We start from the raw sequence: 19370 nt of genomic DNA, 5'->3' as shown, positions 1-19370 counted from the left end.
ATTGTGTGTGTGTGTGTGTGTGTGTGTGTAAAATACACACTACATACACACATAGCTATGTTTTTGTTAGAGAAGGCAAGGTCAAAGAAAAGAGCAGAAGGAGGAGAGATTTGTGATACTCCTTCGTTATTGTCAAGTTCCGTCAGACCTTGTTTATTCAGAAACCAAAGAAATATCAGTGAGCCTGTATTTCATAAGTTTCGTGCCAAATAGATAATGTTACAGATTTTCTGAGGACATACAGGAATCATGGGGTACATTGACAGGTGCTAATTTGTCAGCAAGGCAGCTAGTAATCAGTTTGTATGCCAAGTATCAGGAGCACAAGTGGCACCCATGCAATGACCTCTTACGGTTCCAAATGTATATTTAGCTGGTAACTGCCTTCGTTATTTTCATGTATAATTGTTCATTTTCTCCAAAGCAGGCTTCCATCCACCTTTTTGTGTTCAAACAAGTTTGATATTTGAAGTGGCTGGGATGTACTGTTGCAGAATGGGGAACCAGGTCCCCATGGTGGTTTTGAACATTGTGGCTATAAGTGTATGAAAGCCCCTGACAGCGAGCTGGGTTTGGTGACAACCAATGCAATTGTTGGCCCTTAAGCAGTACGGAATCAGTGGGATGTGGTTGGGTTTCATTTACAGTAGTATTGTTGTGCAGCTGAAGAGCATTGTCTGCTGCCCAAGGAAATAAATCTTCACCTGAGAAGAGCTCTGTGTAACTTGAAAGCTTGTCTCTTTTGCCAGCAGAAGTTGGTCCAATAAAAGATATTACCTCACACACCTTGTCTCTCTAGTATCCTGGGACCAACATGCCTACAACAACACTGGAAACATCTTAACTCTGTTTCTCATTGATGCCTTGTTTTAAAAATGTTAGTGTGTTTGGAGAAGATTCAGTCCCCTGCAGGTAATGACTGAGTACTTAACTAACCTACAATTACAGCTGGATTATAATGCATGTGGTAGCTTGATTACTTTTTAAGGGCATTTCTCCGGGAGTTGTACCTATGAATTTGGGCATGTACATCGAAGAGTCTCTTTCAATTTGGAATATCATATAATAATTTATAATGTAAGGGAAGTAATAATTAGCTTCTGTTTTCTACCCTGTGCTTGGTGATAAGATCCTTCCTCCTTCTCCCATCTCTACCAAACTCATGGTTAAACTCATGAGATTATTAATAGGGCCAAGAAGCCAGAATAAGCAAATGTCATATTTCAGAGTAGCAGCCGTGTTACTTTTACAACAGATGATGTCCATTTGCTTGAATACCCCCCCCCACCCCAAGTATCCTGAGTAGGACTGTTCAGGGTGGGGGAAAAGCATCAATTTCAGGCCTTAAATTAACCCTTCCAGTGGGCATTCGTACTGGAATTCAAGGGACAGACTAAAGACAACCTTTTGCTTCTTTCTGGATCTCATAGTCTAAGTTCCCTATAAGCTGTGCAGCAGCCTGTTAAGCTCTGTGCAGGTGCTCAGGGCAGCAGAGGGGAGAGATGCCCCTCGCTCAGCCCCAGACAGTACTGGGTTTATAATGGTGGCAGGCCCATGCTCAGCAAGGACCCTGCTGGCCCGGCCCGGCACTCCATTTCACTTGCGCTGCGGCCTCTCTCCTCTCTAGTCCCTCCCCCGTGCTTCTCTAGGCCTACCGGCCCAGGGCTTCTCTCCGCCCCTCCACTCGCTCCTCTCAGCCAGCTGGCTGAGGGCTCATCTCTCCGCCCCCGCTCTCTGTCACCTGCAGGCAGCAGCCGCTGGCTGCTTGCCAGTGACAGGGGGCAGGGAAAGGAGCCCACAGCCACTGCCGCTCCTCCAGGCCGCCAGTGACGGGGAACCTAAAGCCGCTGACCATCATCGGTGGCCTGGACTGCGGACGGACCTGCTGCGACTGGGGGTGAGGCATCCCTCCCCCAGCCCCAACCCAGCCCGGCCCAGGTGTGCCTCTTCCCCTTTTTCCCCCCCCAGCCCAGGTGCTGCTGCGGGGGGAGAGAGCCGGGGAGAGTCCTATCTCCCCATGGTAGCCCCAGAGCCCACACCCCCAGCTGGAGCCCTCATCCCCCTGCACTCCAACCCTCTGTCCCAGCCCTGAGCCCCCTCCTACACTTCAAACCCCTGACCCCACCCCTGCCACATGAATTGTGTTATGTGCACCAATATGGAGGTGATGTGTCACACATTCCCTCCATATTGGTGCACATAACAAAATTCATTTTGCACATGTATGGGAAAAATTAGAGGGAACACTGTGTCACAGTGCCCTTTTATTGGGGAGGCCCAAAAAGCATTAACTTTGCTGTCTCTTTGAGCTGAAACACAAATCATGAAATCTCCTAATCTCTGAATTTAGTACTGGTTTGCAGAATTGCTGGTAGCTGTATGAGAAGGTGCTAGCATCTATAATGTCCTTCTCCCATTTCATCAATGTCCAGATATGCTCTGTTCCTTCAGTGTTCTGCATCTGATGTCCAAGTGATGCTGCCAAGAAGGTCTTGCCAAATACATATTGTCCTTTGGCATAGTGGATGGGATTTGCAGATGCTGTGGTAGGTCAATAATTGCAGATATCCTTCTGACTACTCCAGGAAAGTAGTGCTTACAAATGTTTATAGATCCAGGTGCTTCCATGAGCCTTCTGCTTGCAGATTTTCATTGATTCAGGGTCCTGATCCCGTCTGCTCTTATATCCTTTCTGGAGTCTAATAGGGAGCTTATAAAATTCTATTGCCCCAAGCCCACATTCATCCCAGCTCTCTTACTGCAAAGTGGACCAGTTACAATATTCCATCCTGAGGTTTCTGTTTCATTCCCTATTGAGTAAAGAGGCCAAAGTTTGCTAATCTCAAGGACAGAAAGTTCCACTTCCAGTACCTACACATATGCTTCTCTCATGTCCTCTCCCCATTTACTCTCAGAAATACAATTCAGATCCTGATAAATCAGGGGTGGGCAAACTTTTTGGCTTGAGGGCCACATCGGGGATCCGAAACTGTATGGAGGGCTGGGTAGGGAAGGCTGTGCCTCCCTAAACAGCCTGGGCCCTGCCCCCTATCCGCCCCCTCCCATATCCCACGCCCCTCAGAACCTCCCACCCATCCAACCCCCCCTGCTCCTTGTCCCCTAACCCCCCCTTTCCAGGACCCCCCTCGACCCTAACCGCCCCCCACAGGACCCCACCCCCTATCAACCCTCCCTGTCCCCTGACTGCCCCGACCCCTATCCATACCCCCACCCCCTGACAGGCCCCCCAGGACTCCCATGCCTATCCATCCCACCGAGAACCTCTGCCCCATCCAATTGTTCCCTGTCCCCTGACTGCCCCCCGGGACTCCCTGCCCCTTATCCAACCTCCCCGCCCCCTTACCATGCTGCTCAGAGCAGCATGTCTGGCAGCTGTGGCACCGGGCTGGAGCCAGCTGTGCTGCCCGGCAGGACTCGCAGCCCCACCACCCAGAGTGCTGGCGGCACTGCGAGCTGAGGCTGCAGGGGAGGGGCCGGGGGCTAGTCTCCCCAGCTGGGAGCTTAAGGGCCGGGCAGGACGGTCCCGCGGGCTGGATGTGGCCCACGGGCCGTAGTTTGCCCACCTCTGTGATAAATCAAACTTCAGCGCTAGTTTCATAGATGACGTGTGGGACCCTGGGATGAGGTGTCCACCCCATACAGGAGTGGGTGGGGGGGTTAGTGGAGGTCTCCTGGTGCTACCATTCCCTGCCCCAGTGGAGGTGAGTCCTCTAAGCAGCCTAGAGAGGTTGCGTGGGCACAGCCAGTCAGAGAAGAGCTGCAGGGAATAGCCAATCTGGGCTCCACAGGCCCATATAAGAGGAGCTGCAGGGCAGAACACATTGGTGGCTGCTGGGAGCTCAAGGAGTGAGGACTGTGTTCTTAACAGGCTGAAGGAACTGTAGCACCTTGGACAGAAAGAAAAGGAGTACTTGTGGCACCTTAGAGACTAACCAATTTATTTGAGCATAAGCTTTCGTGAGCTACAGCTCACTTCATTGGGTGCATACTGTGGAAAATACAGAAGATGTTTTTATACACACAAACCATGAAAAAATAGGTGTTTATCACTACAAAAGGTTTTCTCTCCCCCCACCCCACTCTCCTGCTGATAATAGCTTATCTAAAGTGATCACTCTCCTTACAATGTGTATGATAATCAAGGTGGGCCATTTCCAGCACAAATCCAGGTTTTCTCCCCACCCTCCCCAACAAACCTACTCTCCTGTTGGTAATAGCTTACCTAAAGTGATCACTCTCCTTACAATGTAATGGTGTCCCCTGAATAGATATGTGGGCACAGTTGGCAACGGGCTTTGTTCCAAGGATAGGTTCCTGGGATAGTGGGACACCATCAAAGGGCCTAATAACATCAGCCACACTATCAGAGGCTCGTTCACCTGCACATCTACCAATGTGATATATGCCATCATGTGCCAGCAATGCCCCTCTGCCATGTACATTGGTCAAACTGGACAGTCTCTACGTAAAAGAATAAATGGACACAAATCAGATGTCAAGAATTATAACATTCATAAACCAGTCGGAGAATACTTCAAACTCTCTGGTCACGCAACTACAGACATGAAAGTTGCGATATTACAACAGAAAAACTTCAAAACCAGACTCCAGTGAGAGACTGTTGAATTGGAATTCATTTGCAAATTGGATACAATTAACTTAGGCTTGAATAGAGACTGGGAGTGGCTAAGTCATTATGTACGGTAACCTATTTCCCCTTGTTCCCCCCCCCCCCCCCCCCCCCCCCCCCCCCCCCCGACGTTCTTGTTAAACCCTGGATTTGTGCTGGAAATGGCCCACCTTGATTATCGTACACATTGTAAGGAGAGTGATCACTTTAGATAAGCTATTACCAGCAGGAGAGTGGGGTAGGGGGAGAGAAAACCTTTTGTAGTGGTAAACACCCATTTTTTCATGGTTTGTATGTATATAAACATCTGCTGTATTTTCCACAGTATGTATTGGATGACGTGAGCTGTAGCTCACAAAAGCTTATGCTCAAATTGGTTAGTCTCTAAGGTGCCACAAGTACTCCTTTTCTTTTTGAGAATACAGACTAACATGGCTGTTACTCTGAAACTTGAAATACATAGACTCTCCCCCCCAACCCCCCCCATCCCCAGCTTACTTTCTTCTGGGCCTCTGTAATTAGTGACTGCTTCTGTTCCTCCTCACCATGGTGATAATTCAGAGTTCCAAACCTTTCAATCATTCACTCCTCACATATCCCTTCCATATTCATTCAGGCTGTCTCCTGCAGGCCCACAGAGTAAATCTGTGCCAAAGCATGTATCTCTGATTTTGGAAATCAGAAATCAAAAGCACATCTGCTTCCAGTAGAAGTAATATCTAGTGGTAGTAATATCTCCATCTTAGAGAGCTCCCACCAAAACGGCCAGCCTTGTCATGCAAGGAAGGACTTGATCCTGGCAGATTTTGGACTGTCAACAGAATATCTTTGGGGCTAAGATTTTGTCATGGATGTTTTTACTATAAGTCACTGACAGGTCATGGCGATAAAGAAAAATTCATGGAAGCCTGTGACTTGTCCCTGACTTTTACTGAAATATCCATGATAAAATGGGAAGGGACTGGGCAGCTTCAGAGTGGCTAGGAGCTCTGGGGCCCCCACCACCCGGGGGGACTTAGAGCTCCAGGGTCCCCCTGTCACCAGCAGCAGAGGGGAGCTGTGCGGGGTCCCCATGTTGCCACTGCCACGGCAATGGGCAGCTGCAAGGGGTCCCTCTGTCACTGCTGCTGGCGAGGAGCTGCGGGGTACCTCTGCGACCCATGGCGACTGAGAGCTTGGGGGCCAACTGCCTCAAGCGGCGGGGGTACCTTACAGCTCCCTGCCACTGTGGGAGGTGGCAGGATCCTACAACTCCCAGGCGCCAGGGCTGAAGTCACGGAGGTCTTCCATGGCTTCTGCAACCTCCGTGACAAAACCGTGCCTTAAATATCATCCATGCATAAAATCAATTTTAAATCACGAATCTTGTAGTGTTTTCTCTTCTGAGTCACAGGTGGTGGGTCTGAATGCAAAAAGCCAGTAATTGGCTGTGCATGGATAATGTGAGGAGGAGGGGAGATGCAGAGTACCTCAGGCTAAGTCCTGAAAGAGTGGAGTAATGCCTGCCAGTCCAGCACCTGGAGGCGAGGCATCTCCCCAGTTTCCATTGTGGCTCCCCTCCATTAAATGGTACCTGTTCTTTATCATTTGTCATTGTCATCCGTAGTTGGAAACATGTAACCTTGGTTTTAGGCTCTGTAATTTTCAAGGAGGAATCTTTTGGAATAAATACCCTCTGCATCTACATGTCTCCCCATTCACTCCTAGTAAAAATCTTACCTAAGGCTTCAACTTCTGTTTAAACTGCCCACCCCTTATTTTTGCTTGTGGTGAGGAGTGTGTCTTCCTGGCCTGATGGAGAGTGTTTCCTCTTCTCCTCACTTCGTTGGCATCACATGACACCTCTTTCTACAGTCTGTGTCTTACCTAAAAGGTGTTTGAGATGCAGTGCTTGCTAATTCTTCAGGCCACCACAGGTGAAGAAAGCCCAGGACATGTAGAAGGGGTGCACCAAATGTTATGATGGGCAGAGAGGGAGAATGTGGAGAGAAACAAGTTTCTGGGAAAGCACAAAGTGAGGGGGAGGAGGGTATCTGCCTTCAAGGAGGTGAACAGAAAGCGGTGTTTGTCCCTTAGGGGTTCCTGTATGCTGTAATTGAGTCAGCATGTCAAAATGAGGTATGGGGAGAGCTTTGGGGGGAGGGAGGAGGGGAGAGCTCCTCACTCAATTTATAAAGGGCTTGGATGAGTTCTCTGTCTTGCAGTGGTAATGACCTCTCTGCTTGTTGCGTTGCTAAAGCTATGACTCGTTAGCTGTCCAGCCGAGATCTACGGCTGATGTTTCCCTAGGATTTTTAATCTTTGTTCGCTTGAGAAGCTGAGAAGAATTGACTCTGGCTTGCTTGTGATGTGGAAGAGGAGGAGGGGCAGATAGGAAGGGGAAGGTGATTGAATATGCTACTATATTTTGACACTCAAACATAAGCAGAATAGCCTGCAAGGGCCTCTCTTATTTTAAGTATTTTTAAATCTTAAAGAAACAAAAGCTATTATTTCTCTGTCCTGTTTCTTTTGGGCTGGCTTTACATTTGGGGGTCTGGGAAATACTGAATTGCTTTTCTCAGTTAGCTTTTCAGTTCTGCATTTGAAATCCCACTGGAAAAAGAGTGAATGATTTCAGCACTTAGGCCTGGCAGAGAATTGCAGCTGCTGGCTGCCTGGCTTTGGTCTTGATGGTGTGCTGGCAACTTCATCTTTGGCCCTAGCCTATGGCAGCATTGCTCTTGGAGCTTGTGTAAACCGAAAGCCTGCTGATTCTGATATTTCCATGCTAACCAGCTAGTTTTGTCTTGACTCTTTTTTTTTTTTTTTTTTGGTCTCTACCTCTGGCACTTTCGTATTTTTGTAAAGCACTCCTAGCCACATATTTGATGCTGTGATAATTACCATAGCAATGGCGATGGCTTAAACCTGAAAAATGGGGGAGATGGCACCATTTTTTCAAGCATTATCTATTTTGACAGAGAAACAGCTGCTTTTATTTGAAGCAGTGAGGTTTTTTTCAAGTAACCTGTGTGTGAGGGGGTTGAAGAGCAAAAGCAGAGGTGCTGAGGATAGTGATGGGAGAGAGGAAAGGGGACACAGAGGTGATGGTCTGGACATCCATGTGGGACACCTGTGTAGGCGGATGAAGGAGGCAAAGGTGCCATTCTATACAACATTCAACCTGCAGTTGTTAATAGATGATTTGAAACTTTGGCAAGGTTGGCACTGTGGAGAGTTGGAAAATAGATGTGGGACCCTAGTTGGCAACAAATTGCCCACTTCTCCAGTTGTGAGCATGCTTCAACAGCAAAACTGACAAACTGTAGCCCAACAATGTGCTCTTTTGTGGTTCTGCCCCACAGGAGACTGAAAATGTAATACACAGAAAACGGTGATACAAGAATGACTGAATCCCTGACAAACATGTCCGTGGTAGAAGCAGATGCTGAGTCTGTTGGAAGGAAATAGCATGAAATATATCTTTATTTCACCATTTTCCTCTTCCATCCACCTCCCGCTATGGCAAGCAGCTTTTAGCATTAGAAATCAGATACTAGGAACATTGTTAGTGGAGAACTCCAGTTTCCTCTTTCCTTTCCCTACCCCTACTGAAGTCAGGGGTTGGTTTTATTTTCTGGAAAGTGAGGCTGTAGCACATCTCCCTGTACGTCCCTCGTGTACACACGGTGCAGTGGAAGAGTACAAGCATTTGATTAGATTCATCCCCCCTCCCCCTGAGATTTGTTTGAAAGCATACTGAGGGAGGAAGGAGACTAGCATAAAGTGTCTGTTCTGCACCAGGTCCTGGAGCTTCTGGCTTTGGGGTGAAGTTCTAGTGTTGAGTGAATTATAAACTCATCTCCACTTTTCTTGTGCCAGCGCAGACAAATGGGATCACTTTCCTCTAGCCCTGTCTATTCCTGCTAGTAGAGGGGCATGATGTCACTGTTTCTTTACAGGCAGCTTTAGCTCTCACTCATTGTCATGCCCTCGTTCCAGCCAGAGACAACAGTCTTTTCTGTGTTGGCTGGTTATATTCTTAAATATTTTTCTACCAGGTCTAGCCCTTCATGCTCAAGCGGTTGGTAGAGTCCAGGACCCTGTTTGTAGTTGTTTCTTTTATTATGGTAGTGCCTAGAGGCCTCAGACATCGTTGGGATCCCACAGTGCCCCTGTAGTTCTCCACCAGGAAAAGCAAGGCAGGTACTACTGCCATTTCCAAGGTAGGAGGTACATCTTAGCTCCAGAGGAAGAAAAGCAGGCCAGCAATAGTCTACAGGTACCATTCTCCTGTTCAACAAGTCTCTGGATGCAGGTAAATTCAGATCTCCAATACCTTCCAGTCGAAGCTTGATAAAGCTGTCATCCTGTCAGCAGCCCAGTTCACTTTACCTACTCCCTTCTTCATGATGCCTGATGAAGGGAGGCAGCCAGGTAAAAACAAAGGTTGGGTTAAAACTTGTGGAGACACTGAGCCTGGGTTGATGGTAGAGGCCTGTTATGTCCCACTTGCATTAGCACATCAGCCTGTCCTTCCTTTCTTTTTAGTCCGTTTCGTGTGAGAAATAATATGTAATTTGTATTTCCCCTTCACATTGTTGTCCCCACGTTGTAGGACTTATAGGGCCAGCCAACTTTCGGGGCATTTGGTGTATGTTTCCACAGGTATAAATACCCCGCATCTTCTAACTATCACTCAGTTCCTTTCTGTCTGCCAGGCAGTGCATTGCAGACCTTACCTCTTCCTTTTTCTGTGTTGTGTAGCAACCTCAAGAGTAGTTTTAATGTGTGGCTTTGACTGAAATGGATATTTTAGGAAATGTTCTCTGTTTGTTGCTGCTGTTTTGGCTTTTTGTTGAAGTTTATTATGGTTGCCAGGGGGATTACCCTGTACAACAGATCCTGCTGAAATAATGGGACTAAAAAATCATCTTCTTGCACCTTTGTGCTCCCTGCTTCAAATGGACGGAACAGTGAATGTTATTTATGCCTTGGGAAAGAGCATTTGGACAAGGCCTTCTGTAAAACTCTTCTCCAGAACTCCTGCTGCAAGAGTCATTGGCAACACGTGAGCCTGGGAATCCTTCTCCTGAGCAGGCATTTCTCACTGAGCAGTGTGGGCTCAAAGTATGTCGTGGAGCTAAAGCTGGGTGAGGAGTCCCTGGCTGAAAGGGGGTCATCCTCCCATGAAGGCACCTGTTAAGGAACTGTTGAAGTTAGTTCTGCCAGTTTAAGACCAGAGAATCACTTGAATGCAGCTTCAGGAGGTGGTACTTAAGGTTCAGTGCTTTCAGGACACTGCACGCTAAGAGGCATTTTGAAAAGAATCTCTCCAGTGGACCTGGCCAGACAGCAGTGTGGCCAGCTTTTTCACAGATTCTAAAGCTTGAAGGGACCATTGTAATGTCAGCTCCTAGAGGGCCCAGAAAGAAAAGACTGGAAAGATAATGGATACTGGCCTCAGGTAGATCCATCTGGCCCTTTATGGAGCCTCTTGGAGGTTCCAGTTGTGGCCTTGTTGTGCTAAACACTTTACAAATGTGGAGGTGGACACTGTCCCTGCCCCAAAGAGCTTATTCTGTCCAGTTTAATTTACCACTGCATTTTTGTAAATGGTCTGTTTGTTCCTTTTCAGTGGAATTTTTTCCATATTTTTGTCTAGTTCTTTTTTATGCTAGCTGGGATCATTACAGGTAAAACCTGTAAGTAGTCCAGAATGTATGGGAGAATACCCATTTTTATTGTTAGCTCTTCCAAAAAGGAATAGAGGTAAATTGTGCCATCTGTTTGAAGTCCTATCTTCCTATCTGCAGAGTGGTATAAAATTTAAACAAAATCACTTTATTCATCTTCAGGGACAGGTTCATTTCCAGATATTTAAAACCCCGAGGTGACCATTTGGCTGGAAAATCAGTAAACAAAGTAGTTTTTTGGGGGGTGGGGGTTGGAGTGGCTGCGGGAGGGGGTGGCTCACACTGAGTACTATTGCCTCTGATTTATTTACGCTGATATGAAATCCTGAAATAGTTCCATGTTCTCAGCACTGTCTAATGACTTGAGCTTGTGTTCAAAATTGCTTAAATTTCAGTTATACACTGAAAGTGAAACCTCCATGTTTATGGATTCCATATTAAATTTCATCTCTTTACAAGTCAAAAGATGTTTAATTGCTGCCAGCCCTGCAAACTCTACTAGACATCTGAAAGTCAAGATGGGTCTTTCCTTCTTTGTGGTATTGCTGATTATACCAGTTTGGATAGCCAGATCCCATCCACATTGACACCTGAGCAGCTCTGTTCATAGAATCATAGAATATCAGGGTTGGAAGGGACCTCAGGAGGTCATCTAGTCCAACCCCCTGCTCAAAGCAGGACCAATCCCCAATTAAATCATCCAGCCAGGGCTTTGTCAAGCCTGACCTTAAAAACTTCTAAGGAAGGAGATTCCACCACCTCCCTAGGTAACGCATTCCAGTGTTTCACCACCCTCCTAGTGAAAAAGTTTTTCCTAATATCCAACCTAAATCTCCCTCACTGCAACTTGAGACCATTACTCCTTGTTCTGTCATCTGCTACCACTGAGAAAAGTCTAGAGCCATCCTCTTTGGAACCCCCCTTTCAGGTAGTTGAAAGCAGCTATCAAATCCCCCCTCATTCTTCTCTTCTGTAGACTAAACATCCCCAGTTCCCTCAGCCTCTGCTCATAAGTCATGTGTTCCAGTCCCCTAATCATTTTTGTTGCCCTCCGCTGGACTCTTTCCAATTTTTCCACATCCTTCTTGTAGTGTGGGGCTCAAAAGTGGACACAGTACTCCAGATGAGGCCTCACCAATGTCGAATAGAGAGGAACGATCACGTCCCTCTATCTGCTGGCAATGCCCCTACTTATACATCCCAAAATGCCATTGGCCTTCTTGGCAACAAGGGCACACAGTTGACTCATATCCAGCTTCTCGTCCACTGTAACCCCTAGGTCCTTAAAGGATAAAGGTACTGTTCAGGCATAACTGAGGACATCATGTGGAGATGGTGGTTTGGCTCAGGTGTCAGAGGGCCTAATTTGGCCTGGAGAATCTTTTCAGTAACTGAAACTCACATAGACCAACCTAGATTTATCCTCACTGCACTGGGAGCCAACAGCCCCAGCCCTACCGGCCTTGGCTGGGTGGTGTGTGTGTGGCAGAGGATTTCTGGGTTGTGGAAGATCTGACACATCAATGTTGATTTCTTCAAAGATACTTGTGTCAAATTGTTCTTGCTGCTCTGGTGACATTTGTATTACATCGAATAAATCCAGGAAGCTCCTGATTTGTCGTAGCATCTGGCTCATCTTTGGAAGAACTCAATTGTGTGTGTGTGTGTGTTCTTTTATGGAGGCCACACATGTGATTGTGTAATAGGGTCAACTCAACCTGCCTGATATTCAGCTAGATTATTTCCATATTCAAACAAATTTGGTTATGCATAGCTTAGAGATATTTGTGCCCTTGTTGTCAGGATTAAATCAAGTTGCTTTGAGATTTCCAGCATCTTGTCCTAAGAATTCTTCAGGATATAGACTAGGTTGAAGGTCTTCTGGTTTGTTTTCTAAGCATATTTGCTTGACCATTTTTCTTATCCCTGGAAATACATAATTCTAACATGTCCTTTGAAAGCCTCACATGCTATTAGAGGGTTTACATATTTATTTTCATTGGCTTGTGTGCTGAATCTTTGCCCTAAAGTGTATAGTTGGGGAGTGTCTATCTTTTCCCTCTGTATTCTTCCTGACTTTGGCATTTCAACCAGGTAAAATCTGTTACATGGACAAAGATCATCAGTAGGCATGATTTTGTATAAATACAATTCTCTGTCCTGTTGGTTTTTTTTAAAATATCCTCTTTGGCTTGGATGAAGTTATGAACTTCAGAATAGAAAATAATGTTTTTCTTCAGCAAACTGATGAATTTTCAACTTTGTCTGAGAAGAAACCTGGAGAGTCTTTAACCTTATAACTGAGTGTGGTGTTGGAGAAGTTCTAAATTGGGATCATAACTAGTGTTAAGTCTCTTCCTCATCAATCCCTTAGATAACACTATGTGTTACAGTGCCCTTTTAGCCCTAGAGCTACAGCGCCATTGCCAAGAGTAAGCAGTGTTCTCTCCATTTTTCAGACACTGAAACTCAAGCACAAAGGTTTGCCATCTTTCCCCATGTTGCACAGCAAGTCAGCAGGCAGATCTCATGGCTCCCAATCTGTTGCCCTATCAACTCCACAGATTTCTTCATCCTTTTTCCTTCCTGCTGCCAGTGCTCTGATGATGAAGAGAGTAAACTAGATCAGCGGTTCTCAAAGCCAGTCCACCGCTTGTTCAGGGAAAGCCCCTGGTGGGCCGGACCAGTTTGTTTACCTGCCGTGTCCGCAGGTTCAGCCGATCGCGGCTCCCACTGGTCGCGGTTCGCCGCTCCAGGTCAACGGGGACAGCGGGAAGGGCGGCCAGCATGTCCCTTGGCCCACGCCACTTCCTGCAGCCCCCATTGGCCTGAAGCGGCGAACCGTGGCCAGTGGGAGCCGCGATCGGTCGAACCTGTGGATGCGGCAGGTAAACAAACCGGTCCCGCCCGGCAGGGGCTTTCCCTGAACAAGCAGCGGACCGGCTTTGAGAACCACTGAACTAGATAATATTGAGTCCTGCCATGAGTGCAGAGGACTGGACTAGATGACCTTTCAAAGTCCCTTCCAGTCCAATGATTCTATGAAACCACCTGTTGAAGATGGAATAAGAGATTTTGGAGGGCACAAGTCACACTGGTAAGCAGTGACCCATATGACACTACTTAGTAGTTCTGCTGCTCAGACAAACAACCTGAGTAGTGGGGCTGCTGGGTCCTGGCTCCACCTCTGTTGTCAGGTCTATAGAATTGCCCTGCCTGCCATCCATGGCCTGGGTGGCACTGGCACCCTTTCAGAGACTGTCTTTGGAGACAGCATTGGGTTTAATTGCTGCTGTAGTTAGCCTGATCAGCTAACCCCTTCTGCACCGACGCTCTCCTGCCACAGTAACTGGAGAGGCAGCAACAATTGGCCTCTGGGCTGGTTCCCTTTCCCTCTCCCCTCCCCAAAATGCCCAAACAACTCAGCAAATGACTTCTCTTCAGGCCTAAGGAGCACTCCAGGGGGCAGAGGAGCAGCTCCCTTTCCTCCCAAGAACTACTGCTTCTTGGGTGCAGCCTCCTCAGGCCTGTTTTCAGGTGGAAGAGAGAGGTGTCAGTGTGTATGTGTATGGGGCAGGATTACCTCCATATGTGTATGTGGCTGAACTAAAGGGTATGTCTATACTGCAGTTAGACACCTGCGGCTGGCCTGTGGCAGCTAACTCGGGTTCATGTTCGGGCTCCAGTTGGTGCCTGGGCTCTGGGAGCCAGTGAGGAGGAAGGGTCCCATAGGTAGGGTTGCCAGGAGTCTAGTTTTCGACTGGAACGCCTGGTCAAAAAGGGACCCTGGTGGCAGTGCCGACTGGGCCATTAAAAATCAAGTCAGCAGCACAGCAGGGGCCTGGGGCTAAGGCAGGCTCCCTGCCTGCCCTAGCTCTGCGCAGTGCCCGAAAGTGGCCGCCAGGTCCCTGCAGCCCCTAGACATGTGAGTGGCCCGGGAGGCTCAGCATGCTGCCCCCGCCCTGAGAGCCAGCTCCACAGCTCCCATTTGCTGGGAACTGCAACCAATGGGAGCTGCGGGGTGGATCCTGTGAGCTCAAGGGCAGCACATGGAGCCTCCCTGGCTGCCCATATGTCTATGGGGCTGCAGGGACCTGGCAGCCGCTTCCCGGGAGCCTTGGTAAGCGCTGCTGGGACCCTGCAATCCAAACCTCCTCCCGCACCCCAACCCCGTGTCCCAGCCCAGAGTCCCTTCCTGCACCCAAGCTCCCTCCTGGAGCCCGCACCTCCCCCAACACCCCAACTCCCTGCTCCAGCCCTGAGCTCCTTCCTGCACCCCAAACCCATTATCCCAGGCCCCACTCAAGAGCCTGCACCTCCCCCCAACCACCTGCCTCAGCTCGGAGCCCTCTCCTGAACCCCTAATTTTTGGCCCCACCTAGAGCCTGAACCTCCAGCTCAGACCCCATATCCCCCCGCACCTCAACACTCTGCCCCAGCCCAGAGGCCTCTCCCACATGCCAAACACCTCATCCCTGGCCCCAGCCCAGAGCCCGCACTCCCAACTGGAGTCCTCACCTGCCTCCCGCACACCAAAACCCTGCCACAGCCCGGTGAAAGTGAGTGAGGCTGGGGGAGAGCGAGCAATGGAGGGAGGGGGGATGGAGCGGGGCCTCAGAGAAGAGGCGGGGTGGAGCCTTAGGGAAGTGGCTGGGCAGGGATGTTCAGTTTTGTGCCATTAGAAAGTTGGTAACCCTAGCTCCAGCCCGAGCCCAAACTTCTACGAAAATAAATGAGCCTGAGTCAGCTGGCACAGGCCAGCCGCAAGTGTCTATCTGAAGTAAAGCCATAACCACAAATACCAGGGGAGAGGACGGGACAGGTGCAAGATGGAGGTGAGTCCTGTGGGGAAAGGGAGAGGAGCTGTAAGACCTCTTAGGCCCTGTAAATCCTGGCTGGAGTCCTGACTTTTTGGCTAGGTATATACAAGCTAGTTAACTTAAAGAAAAGGAGGACTTGTGGCACCTTAGAGACTAACCAATTTATTTGAGCATGAGCTTTCGTGAGCTACAGCTCACTTCATCGGATGCATTCTGCAGTTTCCACAGTATGCATCCGATGAAGTGAGCTGTAGCTCGCGAAAGCTCATGCTCAAATAAATTGGTTAGTCTCTAAGGTGCCACAAGTACTCCTTCTCTTTTTGCGAATACGGCTGCTACTCTGAAACTAGTTAACTTAAGTGAAGAGAAACTGAGATGTTAGGCTTAGGGGTATTTTGTGCAGGAGGATCTGCTAGCCTCCCTACTCCATTGTTTCTGTTGTGTTTGTAAATAGCTGCAAAGTGCCGGTGCCATCTCTTCTTTAATAGGTACTACCAGCTCCTTCTCTCTGCCATGGTGGGGATTTATACTCTGGTCGCTTCCTGAGTTGAGAGAATCTGGGGACACAGATCCTGTTGTTGGTTGCTCTGATGATTCTTCCTGGTTTCAGTACAGTAACAAACACATGGGAAATCTTCTTTCATTTCTAATTCCCCTTCTTTGGAATTAAAGCAGCATTAAGGGTTCTGGCACCTGGTCATTGACCACAAGTGCTTTTCCCTTTGATTTCCACATCTGAGGCATTCCCTGCCCACTTGCTCTGGATGGTGCATTCCAAAGCTAGGGTCATCATCTTTGCTCCGCTCTTGATTTCTTTTCCAGTGCCCTCTGTCCTACCCCATCCAAAATGGGGAATTTCTACTCCTGAGCTCCCCTCCTACTCAGCCCTACAGGAACCCCCACATCCCTGCCTAAGATGTCCAACGCTGATTTTCTTCTTCACTTTTATCTTCCTGTCTTCAGTGCCCTACTCCACAGTCACTAACTTTCACCTCCATGGGATGAGCTTGCCAGTCCTCCCCATGTTTGTTAGTGTGGTTGGCTGAACTTGAAAGTTCATAGTCACTTCTCTTTGCTCTGGTCCAGGCCAGGGTTTTAGAAAGTGTACCTTGCACACTTGTCTTGTAGAGGGGTAATCTAGAGCATTTATGGGATTTTGAAAATTTACTGAAAGGGGAATGCAGAGGAAAGGGGAAAAGTTGCAAAATGATTCTGTGGTTCATTGATCTGTTGTGGACAGAGAAGAGAAGGTGACCTGGAAGCGAGTAGTTGAGGGTCTATTTCTCAAACTTTCTTGCCTGTTAACATCATGGTTTGGACACCCCTGGTATCCTTCCACATCAGCCTGGTATAAAGTTAGACCCTTTTCAGTATGCTTTGAGCTTGGTTTACATGTGTGTAAAAGGAGGCATAACAGTACCTCCACTTTGAGCTGCAATGTTTTCAGGCATCTCCAAGAGAAGGTCAGCAGAAATACAGGTGCAGAGTTGCTACCTCTCCATATCCAGGTGACACCGTACATGGCACTGACTCAAATTGTAGGCGATTTGACATTCCCTTCTATAGGCTTGTGTTGTCTGATCTGCTGAGAAATCAGATATCTTTGTGCTGTGTTACTAGGCACCTTTCATTCCATTTGCAGAGACCCTTCCATAGGGAAGGGCACTGTGAGCCCTGCGTTTTGCCACCTGCTCTGAACGGAGCCTCTGTGCACAGCTCATGTATCAGATTGGGTCATACGTTTTTCTACTTTTTTTTTTTTTTTTTTAACCTCCTTGAGTCTTGAAGCACACTGATTCCTGGTTTAGGAGCTGTCACCAGGGCCTAACGCTGGTGAACATAGATGTTTTCTGGCTGCATTGAGATTGTCTATCCTGATTTTGGCAAGTGAAAGCAAGGCCAAGACTGAGGGTTGTTCTTTTTGGATCCACGACCCTTGTGACACACTAAGTGCTCTAACGATAAAACATGGCAGAGGCTTGACACAGCTACCTGACTTGTTGACTTTTTCAGTGGAGGTGAAGGGTTTTTTTGTCTTGTGGAAGTTTGCTTTTTTTTCAGTGTAAATGACTTTAGTGCTCTGGAGACTGAAGTTGTTTGTTCATAGACCAGGTGCAGAATGGGTAACCTTTCCATAGTGCCCCACTTGTGTGGCTTGCCGTGCCTCAACTCTCTGATAATTAGTGGTTATTGCAATCGTAGCTTTTGTAAAGTGGGAACTGCACCGAGACCACCAAACTTGATGGAATCAAAGTCTCAGCTTCTTTCTAAGTTAGCGTATAGCAGTGCTGTATTTTGGCTTTTCCTGTAATATCCCATTGAGATACTTCAGCTGTATCATACTTCCATTTGGTAACCGAATGAGACCTTTGCTCTGCATGAGTTTACCCCACCCACTACAGTGCTGGGAGATCATCCTTTTTGGGGGGGATCCTCATTCCTTACTATGCTAGCTTCAGTCTGTTAACAATAGTTCTCTCTGACAAATAGGATGTGGATCTTGGAAAAGTCCACAGCCCCTTCCCCTGGCTGCTGTAATCAGTAACAGGATAAGAAGAATCATGGAGGGAGAGAGGAGACAGTACCTATTTGGTGGAGCTGTTTGCTCTTTGAATGCTTTTTCACGGCACATTTCCATAGGTTGGTGACATGGTGAGTGTGTTCCCTCCTCTTAAAGTGTGCAGTTGGAGACGGCGTGGACAGGCTTTCCTTTTGCCCCTGATATTGTTTTCGGATCATAGCGAGAGAATAGGATCATATTAGCAGATGGCAAGTCTCTGAAGTACATTAGAACCCACTTCACAAGAAAGCACATCCTCTCTCCAAACTACAGATAAACAATAATGCTTTCAAACCCTCTTCAAGAGGATCAAGGTGAAACTCAATGTGCAGTCAGTGCTGGGAGAGATCCTGCTTTGTCACAACTGGCGAAAATGTTGTCTTCTCTTTTGTGCTTCAATAACAAAGCTGTTGTTTGTTATACTATTGTTGTTCCCCATTTTATTTTTCAAAACAAATTGTTTTTTTCAGAAGAACAGTCACCTTGGTGGAGGTGGGCAGGTGGATGAAGGGGGAGGGACAGAGATATCTCCTGAGAGCTGTGAGAGGAACTCAAATGAGGGGAAGAGAACTAAAGTTCAGGTTGGTTGTGTGAATGCAATTCAGAGCTATTCTTTGCAAGTCTGATATTTAGGAGATTAATATCTTTCTAACGATTCTTTGGTAGTCCCTGTTCATACAGATGTGACTCCAATGCCCACACTCCCAGTCCCATTCCCCTCACCCTCTTTCATATGCTCAGCAAAAGCAAGCCCCTTGTGCACACATCAAAAGGTGCAGATGCTCCATGCTGGCTGAGGAGGCAGGGGGATAGGAGCCTACCAGGAGGATGAGTTGAATGACACTGTAGCTGGCTGCCGCAGGAGAGGAGGAGAAGGGAAGTGACCCTGGGTGTCCCCTCCTAGGTTGCCATTTTGTTGTTTGCAGTTCAGACTGTTCTGAAACTTGGAAGGTGATGGTGAAAATGAAGCCTGTTTTCTCTTAGGTTGGCATCTACTTTCAGTGGCAGATGCACGGCCTGCAAAAACATATGGCAGAGTAATATGGCTGTTTTTGAAATGGTGAATGAATAAAGCCTGTGTTTGGGTGGGAAAGATGGGTGTTAACTTGTCCATGGTGGTTGTGATGTCATAATTTTGCAGAAACCAAGTTACGCAAGCTATAGGGAGCTGAGGAGGAAAGGATGTTTTCAAAAAGCAAATTTCAAGGAGGAATAAGAAATGGAGAAAAGTTGTGCTGATTACTTATTTTTTCTTTAAGATGATTTTAAAACATGTGCTATGAGGGCTATTGGGAGAATTCAGCCCAGGGTCACCTTTAACAAAAAGCTGAGTGTATAGACAAGGCTATTGAGAAGTATCATGCAACAGTCTTTCCCGCATACAATACCCCGGGTCAGAACAAACCACAAATTGAGAGTCTGAGCACTGATGGGGTGGGATGGGGGTGGGGGAGAGGGAGTTTTTTAAATGTGTCCTTCAAGAAAATCCTGTGGCAGGAATTCAAAAAGGAATAAGACGGGGGCGAAAGCGACCGGGATTTGCTGGGCTTTTCATTCCTTTGTTTGGTTATCTTGCATAAATGCTTTAGCTGAGACTCTTTCAGTAGCTGCATGGGGCCAGCTTGCAACACAAACCCGCTAGAATCCAAATGTAATTTCCC

At 47.6% G+C, this 19370-nt stretch overlaps 1 protein-coding gene across 4 annotated transcripts in view; it reads left to right on the top strand.

Moving 5' to 3' along the window:
- The window catches only part of NDST2 (N-deacetylase and N-sulfotransferase 2), a 231903-nt gene that overhangs the window by 55889 nt on the left and 156644 nt on the right, over positions 1-19370 (top strand). The window contains exon 1 of one of the 4 annotated variants that reach the window (XM_084633091.1): positions 18272-18290. The exons of the other annotated variants lie outside the window; for them this stretch is intronic. The gene's annotated coding sequence lies outside the window, so the exon portion shown is untranslated. Of the gene's footprint in view, positions 1-18271; positions 18291-19370 lie in introns of those variants that run through there. 4 annotated transcript variants of the gene reach the window in all.

Source organism: Lepidochelys olivacea, assembly GCF_965140295.1.
Source record: "Lepidochelys olivacea isolate rLepOli2 genome assembly, chromosome: 7".
Classification (NCBI taxonomy): Eukaryota; Metazoa; Chordata; order Testudines; family Cheloniidae; genus Lepidochelys; species Lepidochelys olivacea.
The sequence above is the reverse complement of the archived record's forward strand: the minus strand, read 5'-3'. Positions and strand labels throughout refer to the sequence as shown.